Raw genomic sequence first — 25,401 nt, forward strand, 5'->3', positions numbered from 1 at the left:
TGGTCAGTTCCTGTGGGGCAGAGGATTTTTCCCAGGAAAGACCTACTGGACACCAGAACAGCAAATGTAAAAGCTTTCAAGATCTGGCTATAAGTAAATCGGCAACAGAGAGATTTATTTGTTTGTCGCTGATTATTACTTTAACAACTCACACCTCAGACTTTGCAGGCATCACCATATAAAACTGTCACCATATAAAACAACCTGAGCAGAAGAGAGGAGCAGAAGGCAGTCCAGTCAACATCAACATTCAGGCTCAACAACACCTGTTCTTCCTTTATTTTATTTATCCAAGTTCTATCAATCTCTTTTGAAACAGAGAAGTGAATACTTTTACTTTACGTCAGTGTACTGTCTTTTGCATCTTTGTGTCTAATTGTCTCTCCCAGTTTATTTCTCTCTCTCTCTCTTTCCGTCTTTGTGCATGTCTGTGTATTATCTAATGTATGTTTGTTGCATAGCTCCTCCTACACCAGCTTATCATTAGGCGCCCTGCAGTCTGCATCAGAGCCATTCATAACTCTAATTGAATCAACTCAGAACAGAATGGGACGACACAGAAGGACAGAAATAGAATCAAACCAAATGAGTCAATTCCTTTATGATGCTGCTTTAATTCCCACTGGGGTTGTGCTATACTTTGCACATTTTTAATCTACAGCCTATAGAAGCAGAGTGTGACTATATACGGACAAACCTCCCCTCTACAGAGAGAACGGTATGTGGCCTTTGAGATAGAGACAGAGAGAGAGAATAGCAAAGTCACATTACATGAGTGGCACCCATTTGGCTGTGACTGTTCTGATAATGCTTCAAGCTGCCAAGGATTTAAAAGGTATGTACCCAAGAGAAACATCTGCAGAGAGAACATTTTGCATTCCTAATGGAAACAAATGCTCACACCTAGCCAATGTTCCCATGTGCCCCCAAAATATCACCTGAATTGTTTATGTTGCGCAAACCTTTTTTTGAAAAGAGGTGTAACAACACTAGACGATTATTGTTATCCATTGTCATCATTGGTTACTTAAACTGTCTTCCTATCCATTGGGTGGACCATGGTGTCTCCTCTGCTCCACCCCCTTGAACTTGGTGATGGATATCTTGAGGGCGCTAAGTAGAGCTTGGAGTAGGAGGAGGAGCAGAAGGTGGGCTCCAGGTGCTACTGATGAAGGTGCAGTGAATTGACAGGCCAAAGATCTCCACCACAATCTCATAGGGCCTACGCTGTGTGTGACGGACAGATGGACGGACGGACGGACAAACACACACACAGACGGGTGAAAACATTACCTCCTTGGCGGAGGTAATCAGAGTGGTAAAACCATTTTCTGGTCATTGTGCTTTAACCTTTAATCCCATGATAAATTCTATTAAAGCTATAATCAATTCAATCCTTTATTGCTACCCTTCCATTTGGTAGGAGTCCATGAGGTAGGAGTAGGTAGGAGTCTATGAGGTGAGCCTTTCTGGTGCCCAACTGATTGAATTTTTTCACAAGGCTAAATAAATAACCATTTAAGATTCAGGCACCCTGAGATTTTGGAGTGGCTGATTACAAGTCCTGGGACAGTCACAGAAACAGAAACAATTTTTTTTTCTCAGAGCATTAGATTTATTGATAGCTGTCGGAATGTAAAGAGAATTTCAATAAATTACCAAAATGGTTCTAAAAAAATTGCCTACCCCAGCTTTAAGTGACACACATTTCTTTATAATATTACACATTTATAATTATGTTCATAATCCAATTTTAGGTTTCTAAAATTAATATTGACAGACAATCTCACATTCTTTTGAAGCATTTGAACTGATGCCTCTGTCAGGTTGACACAAAAACATCTAAAACAACAAACATGTAAAAATATGAATTGAAAAGTAATGAAATCCCTTTACAGCTGGGAGTCATTTCAAATATGATGGATGGAGAAGTGAAGGAGCTGCATCTTACACACCACACAATTTATCTGTTACCTTTTACAGCTACCAGCATCCTGAGATGACTTGTTTTTTGTCCTGCACCCCTTTTGTACAATAAAGGCTGTTTTGTCTCGTATTGCACCTTGTCTTTTCAGTGTTCTTTCCAGTGTATTTCCAGAAAATATTACCTGAAACTGTCAGCTTGACATAAAAACATTTGACACAAAAACATATGAAAAATTTGAAATAAAACGTAAGGAAATCCCTCTATTGCTGAAAGTCATTTGAGACTATTCAAATATAATGCATGGACAAGTTATGGAGCTGTATCTGATATACCACTCAATTTATCTGCCACCTTTTACAACTACAGGCATGTCTAGAGAAGTGTTTTTTTTCCCTTCTATCTGGAGATCTCTAGCCAATAAGAATCAATAAGAAATCAAGCTTCACATAAGAAGCTTCATGCAGAATGCATGCAATTAAGATGAATCAGGCATCATTGCCAGCAGTTATTTTCATGAAAATGGCTAAATAAAGCCAATACTGTCATCTAAAAGCAAAGAAATGGTCTCGACAGTATGACAATCCATTCCATGTGGTGTACTCCCATTTTCTGCCAAACAAGTTTTTACATTATTTGTGTTTTTGAATAATATCTTGTTTTTTGGAATAGTGTGTTTATGGAAGCCCATTTCTAGCCATATTAGACCTGCAATCTCCAAAATGTTAACATCAATAAATCATTAGCACATTAATTTTGAGACATTAGTACGGTAAACAAAGAAGATCATTGCTGAGAAGATTGGACACAAAACGGAAAGACAACATGTTTATCCTCAGTAAAGTTAAAAGAGAGCCAGGGAGGAGGGGGGACAGAAAGCAACCAGGGTTTATGGGAAATGTGGTCTTTATTTGGAGAAACTCAAAATACTACACATAGCACATTTAAGCTCATGTTCATTTGAGTCTGAAACAAGGTGTAAAGAGCATGTTTTGGTGTCAGATACCCGCAGCCTGCAGAACAAGCATCAGCTGGTATACTTAGTCACAGGAAGCTAATCTGGGTCATACAGAGAGGAGGGGGGAGCGTGCAAATGCACGCGCGCGCACACACACACACACACACACATACACACACACACACACACACACACACACCACACACACACATACTAAACAAGTTCAACATATTTAATGTTCTGTAATGTCACTGCGTTTCAATAAATAATTTACGGAGGGGACTGCCGACGCCTTATGTTAGTCTTCTTGACTATCTATCTGGTTTTAAGGTTTTTATGGCAGATTTTGATTAATGTTCATTGTGGTTGAGGACAATATTATTTTTTTTAAAAGAGACTGCAGGCTTCCTTCCCTCAGTATTTTAGTAGTTTTTTAGATAATACAGTGAAGATGGACAGAGAAGACAGAGAAGGTGTGAAAGCATATAGTGAGGAGGGCCACTAACACATGCAGTACATTGATGGATTCTATGGCAAGTAAATTAGTTCACTCAACCACTAGGGCAGCATTGAAATTTAAATCGTTTTTTTAAATGTGTGGCTGGCTACACATAGCTTGTGTATTAGCTATGTGGAAAATTAATGATTTTAGTCTGCTGCTTTTTCTCAATGTTTACAATGGTAAGCATGCACTATTGTGCTTTCTCAGCAGTAATGACAACGGAGCATGTTTTCAGCACACAGCATGCTGAGTAGTGAAAGATATTTAGATTCTAGCCACATTTCAAATGGGTTTCCTGTAGTCTCATAACAACAGAAGAAGCCATGTCTAACAGGCTAGGCACTACAGCTGCCAACACAGTGCCCAATAATCCTTAAAGCAAAGGGTATATGATATGCAGCCCAAATTCAAGCTAATTTACAGGTGCTATTAAAGCTGCAATAAGCGATTTTTCTGACCACTAGAGGGCGACAGAAACCGCAACACATTTGTAAATAAAGCACAGCAAAGCCACTGCACTACAGAGGGCTACTAAGGACAAACCTAGCAAGTGCCGTGCATTAAGGCTAATAGCTAAGCTAACCGTACCTACAGAGAAATGTCGGTTACCAGTCTCGCTTTGACTGATCTTTCTCCCGCTGAAGGTTACATGTCCCACAACGACAAGTGAAGAGGTAGGTAGCAAGTTTACTAGTTTAACAAGTTTACTCGCCCGCTTCATCGATTCCGACATTACAATAGTTTTTTTCAGGAATGGGAGGGGGTGAGGGGCACTTTTACACAGCATGGGAGGTGCTAAACTATAGTTTTAAAAAAAATGGAAAGCTACTGATGGCCCGGGAGGAGCTTTAGAAAAGAGGTGAAAACAGCAACACAGCTGGCCTGCTTGTGTGGATATTGGTTATTATGTCTCCAAGAAATCTCCACATAGCACACGTTAGTTTCAGGATTGGTTAGAAGGTCTGATATCGCTTATTGCAGGTTTAAGCATACATCTGCAAAGAGTATGTTTTTCAGGAATGAGCAAAATAATGTATTTACTCAAGTGAAACTGTGGGGTTTTAAAGGGATTCAAAGGTTCAGGGGTTATGAAACTCTGCCCATAAATGACCATATGAATTTCAAAGAGATCATCTGTGAGTTCCTTTTTTTCATTTTTTTGTATTTATTTTGTCTCCATCTTTGGTAGTGTGAAGTCTTTTTCCTGGGTTTTTTGTTGATGAAATTTGAGTTTCTGTAGGTAGCTATTTATTTAAGAAAAAAAAAGAAAAAAGAAATAAATGATAAACATATCACTTCCTGCGCACCGCAGTATTTTTCCCTGGAAAGACCTACCCGACACCAGATATTTATAACAGCAAATGTAAAAGCTGTCATTAACTGGCTATGGTTGAATCAGTATTGTGTTATATCAGTCAGTGATAGAGAGTGGCAAAATTGACTTTTATTTATAAGAAAAAGTTGCCAATTATTATTCAAAAGACATCTGTTTCACGGCAACACACTACGATGACACAACACATACAGTATGTGTCATCTTTCACAGCTTACACATGACACACAATTTATGATTCACCATGACTTTGGCCCTTCAGCATCAACACATCTTCACATATGTGCAGCTCTGATTTTGTCAGCCGCACATACAGACAAAAACACACATTTGTTTTACTATGCTGTACTTGTGTGGACTTTCACTGAATACAGTCATTCCCTATCCCCTAACCTTAACCTTAACCCTGACACTACACTTCACCTCGTGTAGCCACACCTCGGGCTCAAACAACGGAGGTCTGGAGAAATTCTCGTCATAAAACGTGTGATAATGAGACCTTGCTGAGCCAAAGGCAGCACTGATTGGCTCTGAGCTTGAACTGCCCCCAAACACAGCTGTCTGTCCATGGGAGCGAGATCCTTATGTTTGGTACTGAGAAGTAGCTGCTACACTACAAGTCCGCATATAGCGCTGTAGTCCTTTTATCGCCATTGAGCAAGCCTGATTCTAGACTGCTTTGATTGGGGGCAGTAACAGATGTTGGTTGGTCACCAACTACTAGTGTTAATATGAGTGTTTTTCAGGAATGTAAGCTATAATGTGCATATGTTTGTTTTTATCTAAAGCCATAGTAATTAATTAATACATAATTTATTTAATTTTAAACCCACCCACACAGATCAGGCAATTCTTTTATGGTAATTAAATTGGTGCTCATTATCACATTGCCCTAACTTTAACACCTAACCCTATGTAATAATAATTCTAATCTTAACCCTAAACCCAAATCCTAATCCTGAACTAATACAATGGCCAAAATGTCCTCACTTTGAAGGTCTAAAACGTCAGCCGGTTCTTACAAGGCTATAACTACAAGCGCACACACAAACGCATACAGACTTCTGACTCTCATCTGAAATATAGCTATCTGAGGCCATCACTAACTCAGTATGACAAATAAAAATTGATTCATGTTTTCATTCTGTCTCGTTTTGATGACGGCGATGCTCTTTCAGCCGTGTCCCTGCCAAATCCATCAACTGGCCTCAAATAATTCAAAACAGTGACACCCGTGTTTTTTACCAAAACCTTGAGAGCAATCTAATGTATATAAACTTGCTGACAGCTACAGTGTACCACTGCTGCAGTCACTACAGAAAAAACGTTAACTTAATCATACTTTGATGTCTCTTTCCGTTTTTTACATTGTGACCTGTTTTGAACTCTGTTTTGGACTTCTTTGAATTTCTGGTATAGGACCTTTTTCCTGCCTTTTTCATGTGGAATAAAAACAAATAAATAAATATGTAGAAAAATAAATATGTAGAAAAATTCATATTAGACAGAATTTAAAATATTCTACAGTATAACATAACTATTTATTCATTTGTTTGTTCGGTTGGTTGGTTTTGGCTACTGTTAAATACTATGAGACTGGCCCTAGAAATGAGAGGCATAAATGGAATTTCTCTATGTCCTCTTGCTTTTTATTCACTGTTGTTACCTTGCGAGCAGCTGGTGTGTGTGTGTGTGTGTGTGTGTGCGTGTGTGTGTGTGTGTGTGTGTGTGTGTGTGTGTGTGTGTGTGTGCAAGGTAACCAGAGTGTTAGACAAGTCACTGTATGGAAGCTGCTGGCTCTGCTGGTGGGAACTGATGAAGAGGGTTAGCAGGATTAACTCTGACATCTGATGCTCCAATACCGACAGTAGGAAAAAGCCTGGGGAGAAAACCGTTTATATGCTCCATTACAGAGTTGGAGAAGAAACATTAGATTAGAGCCACTAGCCTTTAGCATGAATAGGACTCCACTGCCCTTTGTCCGGAAGGGGGCAGTTATTCTTCCATTCCATGGTTTGATATTCTTCATATTAAAGGTGGATTATCTAATCTATGATAGTTATCTCCTCCTACACAAGTCAAGTTTATTTGCATAGCCCTTTATCACAGGGTCCCCACCATTACCACACTGGCAACGTCTTAAAAATAAATAAATGCACACAAGTTTCACAAATGTATATCACGACTCTCCACAAATGCCACTCAATTTGAATAAATGTCAACAGTTCTACAAATAATTCTACAAATAAATACCACAGATTGGTCAGATTTGTCAAAAAAAATCCACAAATAAGTGCGACTGAATCCACGCGTGTCTGGTGATTTGTGAATGCAGATTCGACCAGCTGTAAATAAATGCAAAACAAACTTTTTAAGTTTTACATTTACAACATTTATTCAAGTTGGGTGGTATTGATTTGTAGAATTGTTTGACATTTATTCAAATTGAGTGCCATTTGTTTGTGGACAGGAAAATACATTTGTGATCATCCTTGTTAATTTACAAGTCGTGATATACATTTGTGAAACTTTTATTTCTTTTTAAGACAAATCTGACTCCATGGCCAGGTGGGCGTAGAGCCCAGACACTTGCAGAAAATGGCCAGTTTCTTCTCTGCTGTGATGGCCTTTTGTCCAACCTCATCATCTTTAAGGTCATTCTTGATATGCTGTAGTCCTATGGAGCTTTTTTCCTATCTTTAATCAAGAGCGTGGTCTTTCAATTTGAGAGCATGATTTATTGATTTCACGTTCAGATTTTGTAATGCTTTCCCTCAAACCCTGCCCTCGCACTCAAATAGCTCCTGCTTGCACTTAGATTTGCTCTGCTTCTGCTCAAACTGTATGCTTGCACTCAGATATAATGTTGCTTGCACACAGATTTCCTGCGCTCCAGCTTCAGCCCTTCTCCTCGCACTCAGGCTGCTTCTGTGCGCTCGTGAAACGTCTGCTCTCGGATTTCTGCTCTGCTCTCGGATTTCTGCTCTGCTCTCGGATTTTTTGTGCAACAACCCTGTCAAAATTCCCCAACCAATAGAATGCCAGGTGTAGTGTTGACCAATGAAATGATCCCTGCCTCGTTGCGGGTGCGTTCGCTTTACTTCTTAGAGCGTCCCGTACGGGCGGTTACTGTTTAACCAGGTTCATCCACTCCCGCCCTCAGGGGCTTTATTAAATACGACTTTTGGAATAAAAGGACAGTTAATGTATATACCAGCGCCCGTACTTTTTCTTTTACTATAATAGCTACATAAAATAGTAGCCGTATAGCACACCGGCCTCCCGTCGGTGTGCTAGAGGGGAAAACGACGTCACCTTCATGACTCAGGAAGGTTTCACATATTGGAAATACGGTAAACACGTCCCCACTTGCAGGTATCATATCTGTAACATATCTACAATTAAATCAGTTACATTGCAGACATTAAGCACTAGCTTTCCAGTTGAACAATGAGGGGTCTGTTACTGTTAAAGCTGAGGAAATCCTTAAATTGTGTCACAGATATTATTCCAATTTATTCCAATCTCAGTTAATGCTACAGCGTGATTACTGGAGATTGAGATACACATTTAGCTACTCATAATTTCTCTGGGTTTGACTGGGTTTATAAGCATTAATTAATGGCTTCATTAATTTTTAATAAATCATTTACTAATGCTTTGAAAATCATTTAGAAGTCATTAATAGGCAATGTAACTGATTTAATTGTAGATATGTTACAGATATGAATATGATACCTGCAAGTGGGGACGTGTTTACCGTATTTCCAATATGTGAAACCTTTCTGATAGAGCAGACTTTGACACAGCAATGGTAAACATCATTTGAAGAGAAGTATATATACACAACACACCAATTGCGTTTTTAAAATGTAGTTGCTCATTGAATTTACTTTTGTTTTCTACTGTCTTAATGTGTTAGCTGGTTACTTTTGCTGTTGGTACTTTTCCCATTCCTAAACACTAAAATACAGGAAAAAAAGAAACACAGCGGCGTCCATTTTGTTGTTAGTTGCCTAGCAACAATGTTCCCATAACGTACAACACTTGAAAGCCAAGCATATTATCATGGATGTATTCTTGTGCCGCAAATATGACTTAACCAATTCAATTTGAAGGAAGTAATAGCACCATTAAAATAAAAAACTTACTTGAGGTCCTTGACTTTGGCGGTCCATATTGGCCAGTGATCTGCAAGACTCCCACTCCTGAGTCATGAAGGTGACATCGTTTTCCCCTCTAGCACACCGACGGGAGGCCGGTGTGCTATACGGCTACTATTTTATGTAGCTATTATAGTAAAAGAAAAAGTACAGTCGCTGGTATATACATTAACTGTCCTTTTATTCCAAAAGTCGTATTTAATAAAGCCCTGGAGGGCGGGAGTGGATGAACCCGGTTAAACAGTAACCGCCCGTACGGGACGCTCTAAGAAGTAAAGCGAACGCACCCGCAACGAGGCAGGGATCATTTCATTGGTCAACACTACACCTGGCATTCTATTGGTTGGGGAATTTTGACAGGGTTGTTGCACAAAAAATCCGAGAGCAGAGCAGAAATCCAAGAGCAGAGAAGAAATCCGAGAGCAGACGTTTCACGAGCGCACAGAAGCAGCCTGAGTGCGAGGAGAAGGGCTGAAGCTGGAGCGCAGGAAATCTGTGTGCAAGCAACATTATATCTGAGTGCAAGCATACAGTTTGAGCAGAAGCAGAGCAAATCTAAGTGCAAGCAGGAGCTATTTGAGTGCGAGGGCAGGGTTTGAGGGAAAGCATTACAAAATCTGAACGTGAAATCATTAAATCATGCTCTCAAATTGAAAGACCACGCTCTTGATTAAAGATAGGAAAAAAGCTCCATATAGTACGTAATCAAAAGACCTCCTTGAAAGCCCGAATGTGCGCTGAAACAAATAGTTTGAGAACGTTGGAACCATATGCTCCCAATAATTGCCCACTCTGTTGTGATCCTCGCATATTCTGCAATAAACATATAATCAGAGGGTCTGATGGACACAATGCTGAGGCAAAGTGACGAATTGATAATGTGCATAGAGGGTCCTAAAATTGGAAAAAAGTTCTTGAACAGGTCATAGGTTTAGAGGCCAGTACTAACTTAGAAAAAGTGTCTAGGGAAACTAACTTGAACCGTGAGAGTCTCTGGCATGGCCCCGCCACCCAAGGCTGGATTATGGACCGGGCCAGTGGGGCCAGTGCCCTGGGGCCTCGGACTGCCAGGGGCCTCCGAAGCCTCAGGCCCCGCAGCCCGAGACTGCCAAAGGATGTTGAACACCAGGGCCCTCGGCACATACAGTGCAAGCTGACCACTAGGGCCCCCCGACACCTCGGCACATACTGTACATATACAGAATTTAATGATATATGATAAGTGGGGGTGTGTGTCTTCATAGTGCAAGGCAACGAGACAAAGAATAGAAATAAAAAGGTATGGAGTCTTCATTTTTTATTTTGGATCATTTTTATGCACTCCTGTTATAAAATGCCCGCTGGTCACTCCATGACGTCAGCTGGTTTGCTCCTATAAATAAAAATTATGCTTAAAAATGACACAACAGGCAGGCATAGAAGGTTTAACACTCGGTTTGCTAATTGCCAGCTTGCTAATAGCTAGCTAGCATTATCGTTATTTTTCCTTTTCTTAAGATCATGAAAAAATCATACTCTTGAGAAAACGGCACAAAGAAAATAATACTAATAGCTCATTGTCACTTATGTCTATAGAATCAGACCTTGTCAGAAAGCTAGACTTTGATGAACTAGTGCCGGGCTCTTCAACTGGCGGCCCGTAGGCCGGATACGGCCCGCAATTGATTTTTTACTGGCCCTTTGATTAATTCCCATGAACTCAGAGAAAAACTTTTCATCCATTATATTTCATCTGTATGCACTATTGGACTTTTCCTGCAAATGCCCATTTGTCCCGCCCTACAGCCAATAGGAGTAGCTACAGTGACTAAATGTTGATAGTGCGCAGGGTCAGAGAAAAAAACTACCTGCCTGCTGTCTCCTGCTGCACAGCGGGCTAGCTCGCTAGCAACACAATCATCAACAAAATGACGCTTTCTACGTTAAAAAAAGGGGAAAGTCGACACAGAAATGTTTAGTTTAACAGTGAGTGGACTGACAAGTACTTGTTTGTGCCAGTTGGTATGAAGCCTGTGTGCTTACTGTGCAGTGAAACTGGTTTGTGATTAAGGAATACAACTTAAGGGTCGGTTCACACGGTAATATGGTGCATTCCATTGGAAGTCGGAGGTCGGTAGTTGGAACTTGGAACTACCGACCTCCGATCTAAATGCGTTCCAGTGTGTCTTCTCGGGAAAACATGGACGCAACAGCCTTTACCCATTAACATTAACGGTAGCTATCTGACAGCTCTAGTTATGTTAGATAGGCCTACTAGATTGCATAATACAGTATTTTGCACTATACTTTGGAATTATACTTTGTTTAAAAATAATGTGAACTAGATGAGAAGACCAAATTGCACTTGTAAATTGCACTTTTGAACATACATGAGCAGCTATACTTAAAAAAATGAGAAATCAAAAGTCTATGGCCCCTCAACTGGTAACATTTTAATTATCTGGCCCCAATTCCAAACTAGTTGAATACCCCTGAACTAGTGGATGATTTTGCGAGGAGGAAGGTAAGAATGACACCCATATAGGAAAGCCTGGCCAGAAAAGGTCAATACGTAGCAAGAGGCGGGACTCTCACTTCCTATTTGTCGTGGGCAAAAAACTGGGGCAGATCAGACGTCACTCTCACATTCATACTCCCACTCAGTTTGGCTTGATCAATTTACCTAACTTGCACATCTTTGGACTGTGGGAGGAAACCCATGCGAACACGGGGAGAATGTGCAAACTCCACGCAGAGAGAACCCGGGCCGGGGTCAAACCCAGATTTCCTTGCTGCGAGGCAACAGCTCTAACCACTGCGCCATTGTGTTGCCCCTCCTACCAAAACATACATTTCCTAATTTTTTTTAAGCCGAAGCGCCCTTATTGTTTAACGTAGTATAATGGGTCCGCCTGGGGGGGCCTCCAAAGACATGTGCCCAGGGGCCTTGCGGGACCATGATCCGGCCCTGCCTCCACCACTCTCACCTCTACCATACTCTTGAGCTGTGGTGGCCTATAATTGACACAAACACTATAAAGTGACATTTTCACAACAGGGGAATGAACTTTGCTCGTTCCTTCAGGTTGAGTGCATGCTCAAATATAAATTTCTGCTGCAATATTTCTCACAAAGATGAAGCTCCTTCTTGTGTGCGGTGGTGCCATTTCCTTGATTGGCAGTCCCCCAAGAAAGGGATGTGATGTAGGTATACTTTTGGGGTAAGAATTGGGAGGTGGTGGTCGGTAGGGACACACACAAGCCTACTGAGGTGGAGAGGTGCAGTTTTTAATATACCCAAACAAAGTGGCTTTACAAAGTGCTGTAGATCAGTAGTATAACTTGACAGTTACATAACTGTTCCCACTCTCATACTGACAAATGTAGAGGAGCAAATGTTACAAGTAGTGATTCTAGGTAGACATTATAGTCTCTAGATGTACAGTCCCCTGTTACATACTGTACATCTAACATGCAGTTCTGGACTGCATGTTAGATGTTAGGGTTTCAATATAGTGATGTTTTTGGAATGAAGCTGCTGATTGCCAATATTCTGGGCATAAATTATATTCAGTATCATTAAATTTGATAATTTTTCAATGCCTAAATCTGATTCACCCATGCCCCAGGTAGACCCAAGACACGCTGGACGGACTACATCTCCCAGCTGGCCTGGGAGCATTTGGGGATCAGAGCTAGAGGAAGTTGCTGGGGAAAAGGACATCTGCGCTGCTCTGCTGGTCCTGTTGCCACGTGACCCTGACCTGGATAAGCAGCTAGAAAATGGATGGGATGGATGGATGGATGATGCTTTGCTGGATTTTTTTTCGTCCTTGTTTGAGATACACATCCAAGGACTTGGGAAAAGCAGAGAGCTCAGTCTTAATTGAATTTGAAAATATAGTTAAATTCAATAATGATCACATTTAACTTCAACCCATTGCATTCAATTTCAAATACCTTGAATTCTTGAATTCAAAAAAATCTTCATCCTCCAATAGATGATTGGAGCAACAGAAGTAGAGACAGTTTCTGGTACTTTAAGCCAAACAGATGAGCTTCTGAGGGGCAGGAGAGAGTTAATGGTGGCTTTCACACTGTCTCACTGAATAATGCAGTAAGGCTGGTGGTTAGCTGCAGCATGTGTGTGTGTGTGTGTGTGTGTGTGTGTGTGTGTGATAGTTTATGTTAGTGAGATTCCCACCTCCACTTGCTCCACTTTTGATAGGCTGCTATACAATTTCATTTAGAGGGATAAATCTAATACAAAATGTTATACAATGGCAACATTCCTGGATGAATCGACATAAATATGCAATTACAAATTAAGTGAAAGACAAATTCTTCATCAATGTTAACCTTGTAATAATGTCACTTCAAAATACATTTGTTATGTAGCCTAAATGTAAACTCTAGCTTCAGTACTATGAAGCAAGAAATTATAGAAAACCTATGTTGTATTTGTACTTACAGTGAACTGTTCTGGATGAATGAGAAAATGTTTTTGAATGAAAGAATCAGGTGGTGTGTGTGACGGCCATATTTGTCTCTTTGCGTTGTGTGAACAGCCTGCTGACCATACGGCAAGGATCATTTAATCTGTAAATTGCCTTGTAGTCTGACCTACACTTAAGGGTACTTTGGTGACAGAGAGTATATAACTATATTGTATAACTATATGGTAAAGAAGCAATGGGTAATATAAAGGAGGATGAACAGGGACAATATGTTCCCTATTTGTGCAGATAATTCAATGATTACTTCCAGTGACATTGATTATAGCTTGAAAAAGGATAGGAAACAGTACTTACCCACCACAATGAGCCAATAAATAATAAGTTGGAATAAATGTCAATTTGAAATTGCAATTAAAATTTTAGATTTGAGATGTCCTGACAAAAAAACACCATCAAAAAGGTCTTTATTAATTTGTAATTGTGTGGCCTAACTACCCGCTAGGTGGCCCATGGTAATGGATGAACAGTTTCCATACAGACAATAAAATTACTTGGTATAACTAAATAGGACACTGGCTCAATACTTTTATGTTGCTCAAAGAACAAGGCAAAAATAATACCATTCTGAAACAAAAATGGACAGTCTGCTAAAGACACAAATATTAACTGAAAATGTTTCACACCTCATTGTGTCAGAGTTTTTAAATTTATATTATAATTTGCTTGTTATCATCAGTTTAGACAGCAGAATTGTGTGTCACAATATCCCAAAATCACCATATCACCCCGATGTGATTCTACAGAAAGATGATAAATGATAATATTGAATTATCGCCCAGTCCTACTTAGACCTACTAACTACTGTAGGGTTGGTTACTAAACTACAGACCAACTAACTAACGATCCATGTCAGTAGATGCATGTTAGTAGCCTACATCCATTTTAATAGATCCACATCAGAAGATCTGTTTAAGTAGATCCCTTTCATTAGATCCATGTCAGTTGATCCATGTCAGTATATCTGTGTCAGTAGATCAATGGCTGAGACAACCACTCCTGCTCAGATTGTTGCATCTCTGCAATGAAAAACATCTGAAGAAGTGCTGGAGATGCTATTGAGGCATGGTTGTAGGTGGTATGGTGGCATGGTAGTAGCCTAAATGCAACTCTGTTTTCCCTCTCTTCATCAGCAAGATTGAACCAAAAGATTCAAATTTACATGAGAATTAAGCAGGTAAGAGAGAGGGAGGAGAATTACTGGTCAGTGTGAAATACAGTAAGACATTGCCAAACTGAACCCCTGATTTGAAGGGCAAACATGAATCAAAATATGAAAAATACTGTCTATTTTGTTGTCAACGTTTGTTGTAAAAGTACAGTATATGTGTTTGAGGCAGAAATAATTAGTGGAGAATCCATCCTATTATTGTGAAGTGCCCCCAGTAAGCGGCTTGTGAAAATATAAAGAAAAACACAGGAATGACCTCGTGGATTTTTACAAATATTTATTCAAGTTATGACTCAAAAACTGCATTTTGGTGATGGTATTCTACATATTACACAGCAGATACGCCCAATACGTCACAAGTGACATTTCACTGGCTAAGTGGAAAAAATATTAACAATAATAATAATAATAATAAATCATTTGAATCTGAATCTCTGCAAGAGTTCATTCCTGGGATTGAGTCAGGCTGCCTGCCTCATAGTATGATTGCATTATATTATTGCTTTATAATACATTGTCGTTGCAATAGGCACCTTAATACTGTATCTTTATGAAACGTATTGTTTAAACAATAAATATTGTCAAAGTTATGATGATGACAACAACACAAACAGAAAGAAAAAAAAAGTCTTATTTTCTCTAATTGAAACAAAGTGAAATCAGTAAGCAAACAAATGTTGTATTCCATATGGCCTCATGAATTTTGTTTTCATCTCTCCTCCACACTGTCTGTAATGAGGTGATTAGTCTCTAGAGTGCGACAAATAAAATAAATGATGTAATCTACATTCATTATACAGTAGCTCTGACTGACTGAGGGCTAATGTGAATTCTACACTAGAGAGTGACACTTGTGTGCAAGGAATTACAACTCAAAATGTGTTGCTGTCTTTGTTCAAATTACACAGTCATGCATAAAACATAAGAAACCATTAACAAAATAACTGCTAACCTAAACAACCCCAAACCATATTTGTTCTGTGGATAATATTGCTTCCAAAACAACATTAATACAGCTTCCACCTTCAGCAATTAATCAGCTCTTATTGCTGCAATTACACCACAATCATGTTGCCCAAGCTCTATCACTAACTTTTCCTTTTGAAACATTTCCACCCTATGAATGAATGAATTCACTAAAACAAGCCCAGGATAGCTATGGCACTATTGAGTAAGTAAGTAAACACCAGCAAATATAAACTGAATAGAGGTGTTTTAAATGACATTCAGTCCCTGTTGCAACAACTTTGAAAGCCTTATGAATCCTTCACAAATTCCTTTTAAAGGCTTTTATAAAACGTAATACTCTGCCATTACAGCAAATGTAAAACCTAAATACAGTACTTCTAGCTAATATACATTTTTCCCCAATGTTCATGCATATGGTGTAAACTTGGTTGAACTTCATGTGGGCTTAATGTACGTATCAGAAATCCCCTTACAGTCTTAGAACAAGTTATCAAACTCTAGCAATGTGTCTTGCTATACCTAGTGACTTACTGATCATATGAACGTATGGGCAAGAGCCATATATTATACAATACACCAAGTGCAGCTCTTATATCAACCAGTATTTAGGTTTCCTACTCAGGCCTCTTTTACACCGGTTGCTAATATACAGCATTGTAGTAAGTGAACAGTAGAACAGCATGAAAAATTAAATAGCAGTAAGTCACAGAACTTGAACGGATAGAACGGTCTTTCCCATTCAACGTTCCTGGATGGTTGGAGTGGCGGCCATTTTTATGTGTACTGTTGCCAAACTGACATACGGCAAGTCTCTGAGGCGAGAGGCTTTACAGCAAGGACTAAAGCAGTGGAAAACTGGCTTTGCAGCTGAATGGAGTTGTCACTCACGCCACCACTAGGTGGTGCTCTTTTACACAGTGCTGCTATCTTTTTAAGTAGGTCAAAAGTTTGGACATCTGTACAGTTAGTGGAAGTGGTTATAGTTGAGTTAATCTGTTTCAGCTGATGTCCGTTAGCTGTTTGAAGTTAGCGAATGCTAACTTTTCTACTCCACTAAAGGTAGGCTAAGCTATGTTAATTTATATCATTTATGGGGCTAAAGTTGATGATGCTTACCAATTAGATTTCATCCATTCAAGTTCTGTGCAGCCAGTAGTTTGAATGAAACAAACACAGCTAGTTGAGTTGATCTAGTCTTTTTCTAATTATGGATCAGATAGTTTCATGAAAAAGTAGTAAAAAGACACAGTAAAGAGCGCAAATAAAGGTAACACTCAGTGAAGACTGTTTGATTCACTTTGTACCTCAGCGACACTGTTCGGATCACTTCAAGATATTTTTCAAAGTGATCGGTCGGTGTCGGTCGTTTGCCCGCTGTATGTTAGGAACTGGTGTTAAAGACCGGGGCCCAGGTTTCTGTAAAGCATTTTAGCAAAATATCACCTTGTAAGTCAGTGGAACAAAGATGAGAAGATATGCTAAGGAAACCCAGTCCCATCTCCAAAATATGATCGTTGACATACTGTAACGCTATATACAGTTACATGCAGTTCAAAGGACAAAACAGGGTCTCTGTATAACAAAGATTCCAGGGAAACTTCATCTACTGACCAAAGGCAAAAAGCTATTCTGACTGAGGAGAACACAATGGTAAGACATAAAGGTGACACTTCATTACAGCTTCCACAGGTAAGTACTACAGCTTCATGTGCGCATACCCATTCAGAAATGCTGCAGTTTGGAGACAATATACAGAAGTGTATTACTTGCTCATGTAGGCTATATATAACCATGTATGTATATATAACCCACCTAAACTCAGATTACCACCTTTTTAGGCTAACATGAATCTTTATGGTGTAAATTCATAGTACACACCATAGTAAGTAGTATCAAACGGATGTAAATTGTTGGTGTGTACCTGGTTTCTCATTTAACACCAGTTGGCGTTTTAGAGCCTCCAGGTAGCACAGAGCAACAACCAGACCGCTGTTGTATCTCCCCGCTGAAACAGCATTCATTCAAGCTGCAGCATTACAATTATATTACTATGGAAACACCGCGCCGGCTCTCTGGAATGCCAGCCAGTGGTTTCCTCTGGCCTATTTCCTACCTCACTAAATCCTTTGTTGTTAGCAGAGCAACTGACTGACTGTTGGTGCTTCTGAAAGCGTTCTCAGCAGAAATCCATAATCTCCAAATATTAAGAGTCATTTAAAAAAAAAAAAAAAATTGCAAAATGTTTAAATTACAGCCTGATGAAATAGACACGATCATGGATTGAGTTGTGTGGTTAAAGCCATATTTTGAGCATTCTGTTGAGTGGGCAGCTCAACAGCACATCTGTGTTTCTAAGCCACTATAGGTCAATAAGGCATATTTTTCAACCAGACACACTCGGTAGGTGTTCGAATACCTGTTGTCACATCTCATATGACCATAAAACATTGGTTCTATGTGTTTACATCAGGTTTCCATTCAGTAAGACAATAGAAAATTGCCGGTAATGCTCAGCAACATGTTTGTAGCAATAACAAGGCGGTCTTGTTGGTACAAAGGTACAAAATCAGAGCTATTCGATGAAAGAGTGAGGTCACTGAAAATATAACCGCCCTGGCATAAAAGCCTCAATAATTCTGTAGGCCTATCTATCTCTTCCATCTTAGCAGGAAGGTGACACAAATGACGTTTTTCCTATGTAACAGACATCACAGCGTCTCATAAGAATCACAGTTGGTCACATCATGGTTGTCCTGTATAGACATTGGCAGGCCTCCCTCCCTCTGAGGTAACATGCTAAGTTACTACAATTGTTATTTAGGTCTAACTAAGATTGTAACACCACAAGGAATTTGAGATCATATGCGATAGAATAGGTAATTACATTACATTCAAAATCCATAACGTAATAACTAAAAGCTGACTTGTTGGTATCTTTGGTATCAAGCACTTCTAACAGTAAACATCTTGTCTCTCCCAGTATCTTGACAGTCCATTTTGACGAATATGTTACTATCCGAGCAATTTTTTTGCTCTATCCAATTACAATCAGATCACCCAGGATGCAGGTTAATGCCAGGTAGAAGTGGAGGTGGAACATTTGGGTATAAAAAGTCAAACGTTATGTTGGTCTACAAAATTAATATCCACTTGTTCAATGTCTATATAGGGCAGCTTCAGATTTTACATGCTAATGACATTCTAGCCTCAAGTCATAGTTCTCTAGTTTCTGGTTTGTCCTGGACAATGGGAATAATATTAAATTGTAAATTTAGTGCTTTCCACTTGAAGAAAAACTATAAGTTTTAGACCAGTGGACCATATGATTTTTTAACACCCAGCCCTTATTTTCTTTCATTACAAGTTGGCAACGCTATTAACAATGCTGCAACACGTTTTGGGGTGTCTTGTGAAAATAAAAAACAGCAAAAACTCAGAATGTCAAAGTATCCTTTTAAACTGATAAAAATGCTATGGCTTTGAGTTAAATGAAACACATGTTCTGGGTGTCTATGTAAAAGGTAAGCTAGCATGGCTAGCAGTTTTATGGCTAATGAGCTAGCCTTCCTGTACTAGGTGCTGGTAGAGGAAACTGTGCCATTAAATGCATCCGCACACTGATGAAACATACTGTTTTGATACACATACTCATGATCAGAGAGAGGGAGGCTGTTGAGATCAGCAGTGGGAGCTCCTGGGATTCGACCTTACATCATTTGCATTTTATCTTCCCTTAATCCTTTGCAGATGCAGGCTAAGCAGCAAAACACAAGCTGGTGCAGCCCATGGCAACAACATAGCAAAAAAGACAAGGATGATTTCAATCAATGATTGGAAATAAAAGTATATACAATTACAAACACTTTTTTATGTTTCAACTTAAGGTGTGTAAAGCATTTTTAGCATTAACATCATGGTCTCTGACTGGCCATAACAGTGAAAATGCCTTATTTCCAATAACAAAGATTGAAGTATGCAACATTGACCATTCATGTTCTATGACATTAAAAGGTGTGAGAAGTTCTTTGTAGGGCTGCAGCTATCGATTATTTTAGTAATCGAGTATTCTACCGATTATTCCATCGATTAATCGAGTAATCGGATAAGAAATACTTTTGCTTTATTAAAGAGCAATAGTAAATATACAAAAGAGAAAAGCTGTCCGCACGAAGCTGTCCATACGACACTGATTTACTGAAAACGAGGTGAAATAATAATTATTATTGATATTTATTACTAGGCCTAAATATCATACAAGTTCATAAGACTGGCTAATGTACATTTATTTACTATGTTGAAGGGTTGCCCTACACCTGCTGACCCTACTCACTGCAATCAAACTAAACTGAATATGCTGTATTGGACTGGTGCATTTTAGGCTCCAATTGCTACTTACACCACCTGATATTTTGCTTTCTGGGGTATTTTATGCATCACTGTGAGGGGAGTAGGTGTGTGTGTGTGTGTGTGTGTGTGTGTGTGTGTGTGTGTGTGTGTGTGTGTATGTGTGTGTGACTATCATAATAATAACATGAATGAAGCTCAGGCTTTCACAAATTGACTGCAGCATTTTATTTTCTGTGGTTATTTTCTTGAGCAAAACTTAGCTAACTTAGGGACATCATAACTAGCCACCATATTGATTTACGTTCTTAACTAGCCATTACATATTGCCATAATTAACGTGCATTCTTTACTAGCCTTCATCTCATCCCGTTTTAATATTAAGTGCTGACTCCGCCCACCCGGCCAGTTTCGGCGTACGCCGGTAGCAATTACAAGTGGACCCTATCCTACAGTCCCTGCTCTCAGCGGAGGGAGGGAGCTACACTGTGTGTGGGAAGCGCTGTGATCGTCAGACCTCTCTGGATTAGACAAGCAAGTAGAGAAAACCGGCATCAGCCGAACCAATTTATTGCCAAATGCTTTGGGATTCAACACATTAACATTGCTTCCCATGGTCAGAAAAAGTCGGCAGATTTGTCGCTAGTCGCTTTTGAGAAATAAAGTCGCCAGGGGGGTCTGAAAAGTCGCTAAGTCTAGCGACAAAGTCGCCAAGTTGGCAACACTGGATCCGAAACTTTGGACACTTTCTGTCGTTTTCTCTGGCCTGTCTCTTCTCTTCGCCCCTCGCTATTTTCTCTCTCTTTCTCCAGCGCGTTGTGCAACAGTAATAATCATCCGTGCGAAACACTGAGCGTGTATATAGTTATATGGATTAAATGAAGCTTCGATGCAAAGAATTTGCATCGATGATTTTTAGTAATCGAGTTACTCGAGTTTCTCAAGGAATCGTTTCAGCCCTAGTTCTTTGGTTTCATCATTCCTCAATAACATTTCCAATTATCATTTGAATGGAAGACACCATGTCACAAGTCTTAGTCCCAATTGGATTTAATTCTTTCTTATTCCAAATCTGATGTACAACTTAAAAGACGAAGCTTCTTCAAAACTCATAAATTTGATTTGGCTCTCGTTGGGCATGATGGTTTCGTCAGTGTAACTGCCTTAAACTATAAATTGTGATGAACACACTATGCTTCATAGACAGTTGACACTAAACTGGAGTAAACAGCAAAATCACATGCTAAAATGTAAATTTATACATTTATCTCAGGCTAAATTACAAAGACGATTTTGTTGATGAATAAACATACGCATTATATACATTGCAATGAGTTAGAATATTCACATAAATGCTTAACTCTGTTGGACAATGGTGTTAACCAAGAACCAAGCAAGATTATGGACAGTGAAGACTCGTGGAGGCAAAACATCACAGCAAAGCATTGACGAAGGGAAATAAGGGGAAAAAAGCAACAATCCCAGGAGCTCAACCACTGAGAGTTAAAATAAATACATCAATAAATAAAAGACTAAGTAGTTCTGTCCGCTCATCACTCTCACTTTTAGACTCCGGTTCTCCTCAGATTTGAAAGATTTCACAGATTCAGACAACTCCCCCTGTTGGACTGGGGGACGCTGTGCTACCAGAGATTAGGTGAGAGTCCTATTGCCATCCTATTGCCCCGCGGCTCTGGCTGCTCTCTGCTGATCCAACATCGACCTAAATGCAGGGGACATCATGGCAGGAGTCATGGCCGGGGTCATCGCTGGGGTGAAAGGTCGCAAGGGGTACTGGGCATTTTTACCAGGGACGTAAATGCACTGGAAGTATCTCTGGCCTGTGAAGACAGTAAAGGAAGATGATGAGTTGGATGGATGGATAAATAAATGTGTAGACAGATGTACTGGTGGGAGGGGGGCCCAATAGGACGTGTGTGCCCAGGGGCCCTGTGGTTGGTTAATGCTGCCCTGGCCCTCACATCTTTCTAGAGCCGCTTTTTTTATTTTTTATTTTATCTTTATTTATTCAGGGGAGTTTCACTGAGAGCAATGCTCTCTTTTTCAGGAACGCCCTGATCACATTCACACACACATTCACACCTGGAAGCTGACCAGTACAACCACAGTCTGATCTGCTGGCCACTGAGCAGCTCCACTGGAGCGGTTGGGGTTAGGGGCCTTGCTCAAGGGCACCTCAGTGGTGGTAATGAGGGAGGGGCAAGCTCTGCTTTTCACTTTCCCCACCCAGATTTATCCTGCCGGGGGATTGAACCGACGACTTTCCGGTCACAAGCTCGCTTCTCTAACCTTTAGGCCACCACTGCCCCATTTTGCATCAATGTTCAACAACCATACAGAGATAGGCAGAGATACCAACTTCTCCACCAACAGTAGCTTCAATAGAGCAGAATGCAATGCAGCCACAAGACGTTGCGTTTTGATTAAGGGGAGCGACTGTCACATTTTCCCCAAGTCATTCTGGGAAATGTAGGAAATCACTAACTTAAGTAGAAGTTGAGAGAAATTAAAAGAAGACATCTCTCTCAATGCTAACAATGCACATTCACACATCCAAACTCATGTCTGTATATATAACTCACATATAAAAGTGGCGATTGTCAGGTCTTTTAAAACTAGCATATACTGCTAACTGGTATTCAACTTAACATAACTGGCCAGTGTTGCTGCCTTTATAACTGTGATGTATTCAAAGTTTATTCCAAACAAACTGGAAATGGAAATCTCCATCCATGCACAAGACCTGTATATATATATATATATATAGATTATATTCATTATATTTTGTCTTAATTTGTTCTAGCACAGCCTTGAGGGTTTATGTCACACTGCATTTCACTGCACATTTTGGATGAGCATGTGACAAACAAAGCTTTTGAATCTTGAATCTTTACATTTTTTGAAAGTGATAGTTATAAGTTATAGAAATATGTGCATGTTCTGCACATATTTCTGTAAATTAGCCACCTACCTTTCTGTATGGATGCTACCTGCACATATTCAGGGCTTAAAGACCTCCGGCCAGGTGCCGGATTTCCGGCATATGAAGCAAAGCAATATTTTACATTTACCAATGGAATGCGAGCAAGTTTTTTTTTTTATCCAATGAACAGCAAGCTACTTTCTATCACAATGTAGCACCGATTCCGTAGTGTAGCACAGCTGAAATATGGAAACGAAGTTTATGAAAGCTGGTGAAGATACACACGTCACTGAGACAGGAGTAAAAAACAAACGGCGATAGATTGAATAAACGGGTGGAGATGGGAAACCGTTTGACACTTGGTGCGACAAATTAAGGGAACCGGGTGTTTGTTCTGCACTGTGTGCTCAACCAGCAGAAAGAAAGTGCTCTTTCCACATGAGGTAAATCCCAGACACAACGCCGCTATGCGTAAACCGTGCGCATGGATTAGTAAACCGTGCCCTCGAATTAGTAATCAGTGCGCATGGAGTCCTAAACCATGCCCGCGGATTAGTAGACCGTGCACACGGATTTGTAATATGTATATTGATAACGTCAAACAGGGACACCACAGCGGCCCGCAGAGTTGCATATAAAATTTAATTAACATGCTTTTTCTACAAGCATGATTTATAGGGAGTAAATGGGTTTCATATTGTCACCAAAACACACATCGGATCATAAATTAGACCTACTGATGTGATTAATCAATAGTTATGGTTCACATATGGTCTAGGTGCCTAATGGCTATTACAGCTCACTATATGTATGCCAAGCGGTGTGTAATGGCTCTGGCTCACTGTATATAGGCCTAAAAGATATTACAAATCTGTGCACATGGTTTACTAATCCGTGGGCACGGTTTAGGAGTAAATTGTAAGAAAACCGTGGCCACTGATTTCCGCATCATTTTTTTTGTACCAGGTGACCCCTGGGGCACCTGGTACTGTGGGGCCCCACAGTTATCCTTATTGCACTAGGTTTATAGATTAATAATGCTGTGTGTTGAATATTCATTCATTCAGCACAGAAATGCGTCAATTGTTTTTGTTGTTCTTGTTATTGGACTAGTTTTATAGAGAAATAGAGAAATAAATGGTGCGATGGTGCGGTGTGCTAAAACAAACCAATAACGGGGATCAATAAAGTTTAATCTAATCTAATCTAATCTAATGATGAATAATAATGAATGAATGAATGAATGGATTTCAGATACTCATACCTGGTTTCTTTTTCTCTGTAGTATTGTCTTCAGCCTGGGGCTCTTCTGCAAGGGTTAGGAAAGAAAGCGATTGAGACTTTGGCAGTATGTGTCTGTGTTTTTGTGTATGTATGTGTGTGTGTGTGTGTGTGTGTGTGAGAGAGAGGGGAAAGGATGAGAGATTATACATGCATGTGTGTGGTAGACACAAAAATAGATTACACAACACGGCGACGACGGCCTCAAGAGAAAATGCAGATGTTCTCCTTGAACAAACACACATTGTGATGTTCCTTTGCGCTCTTTCACTCTTTCATTCTTTCTCTCTTTCTGCCTCCTGTTAACTATGATTTATGAAGGGCATATGGGTATTTCAAGCACTCCCCATGGGATCCCCCAACCAAACTACACAGGGGTGTCAATGTACCGTATTCTCTCTCTCTCTCTCTCTCTCTCTCTCTCTCACTCTCTCTAGAGGTGAGATTCAGAATATGAATGATACAGGTGACCTTCAAATATGTCTCTATATGGATGAATGATATGATAGGAAGTGATTATTAGAGATAAATGGGGGTTTTAGTCTCTAGAGGGAGTCAGGTTTTAAGACCACATTTCCCATAAACCCTGTTGCTTCCTGTCGCAAAGAGGATGGTTTTGCTTAAAAGCTCGGTAGGGCAAAGCTAGATGGGCAATCTATCCTCCACTGTCTCTTTGAAACCATCTTTGAAATGGAGCCAAGATTTTCGCCACTCCCCACTTGAACCCAACAGGTTGAATGTTTTGGAGGCGGAATAAAACTCAAAGTGAAGAGATTGACTGGCTTGAGACTACATTTTCATGGGTAGATCACGTGATCACGGACAGGTGAACATGGCGTTCTAGGTGATCTGCTACTCACCAGATCAAAAATACAACTACAAAACCATCCTAAAAATAGCCTCAGCACCACGAATACCAACGTTTAAGCTTGGCGGCAACCGAATGTCTAAAGTTCGGGTAACAAGTGTTGGGCCAGGCCATGTGGTCAAACAAAGGAAAGGCCTACATGTAAGATTAAAAGCCTAAAACACCGGCCTAACAAGGGAATCAGAAACCTGAACTCTAGCCAACCCGCTGGGCTGGGACCTTAAACAAAGGAAAGCAGCGCCAAAATTCCAACAGGCCCTGAAGTTCACACCTAGGTGCGAACTGGCTGAAACCCAACCTCTGGTCTCTCATTGGACGAGACTCGGGCGAGCCCCAGGATGTCCCCATGACGTCACCAAGAGTATAAATTCCAGAGATACCTTTCCTCATCGCCCCTTATTGCGACCCCGTTGCTAAACAAGGTGGTACCTGAAACGTTCGAACTGTTCTT

The sequence above is a fragment of the Centroberyx gerrardi genome, chromosome 18, assembly GCF_048128805.1.
Source record: "Centroberyx gerrardi isolate f3 chromosome 18, fCenGer3.hap1.cur.20231027, whole genome shotgun sequence".
Classification (NCBI taxonomy): domain Eukaryota; kingdom Metazoa; phylum Chordata; class Actinopteri; order Beryciformes; family Berycidae; genus Centroberyx; species Centroberyx gerrardi.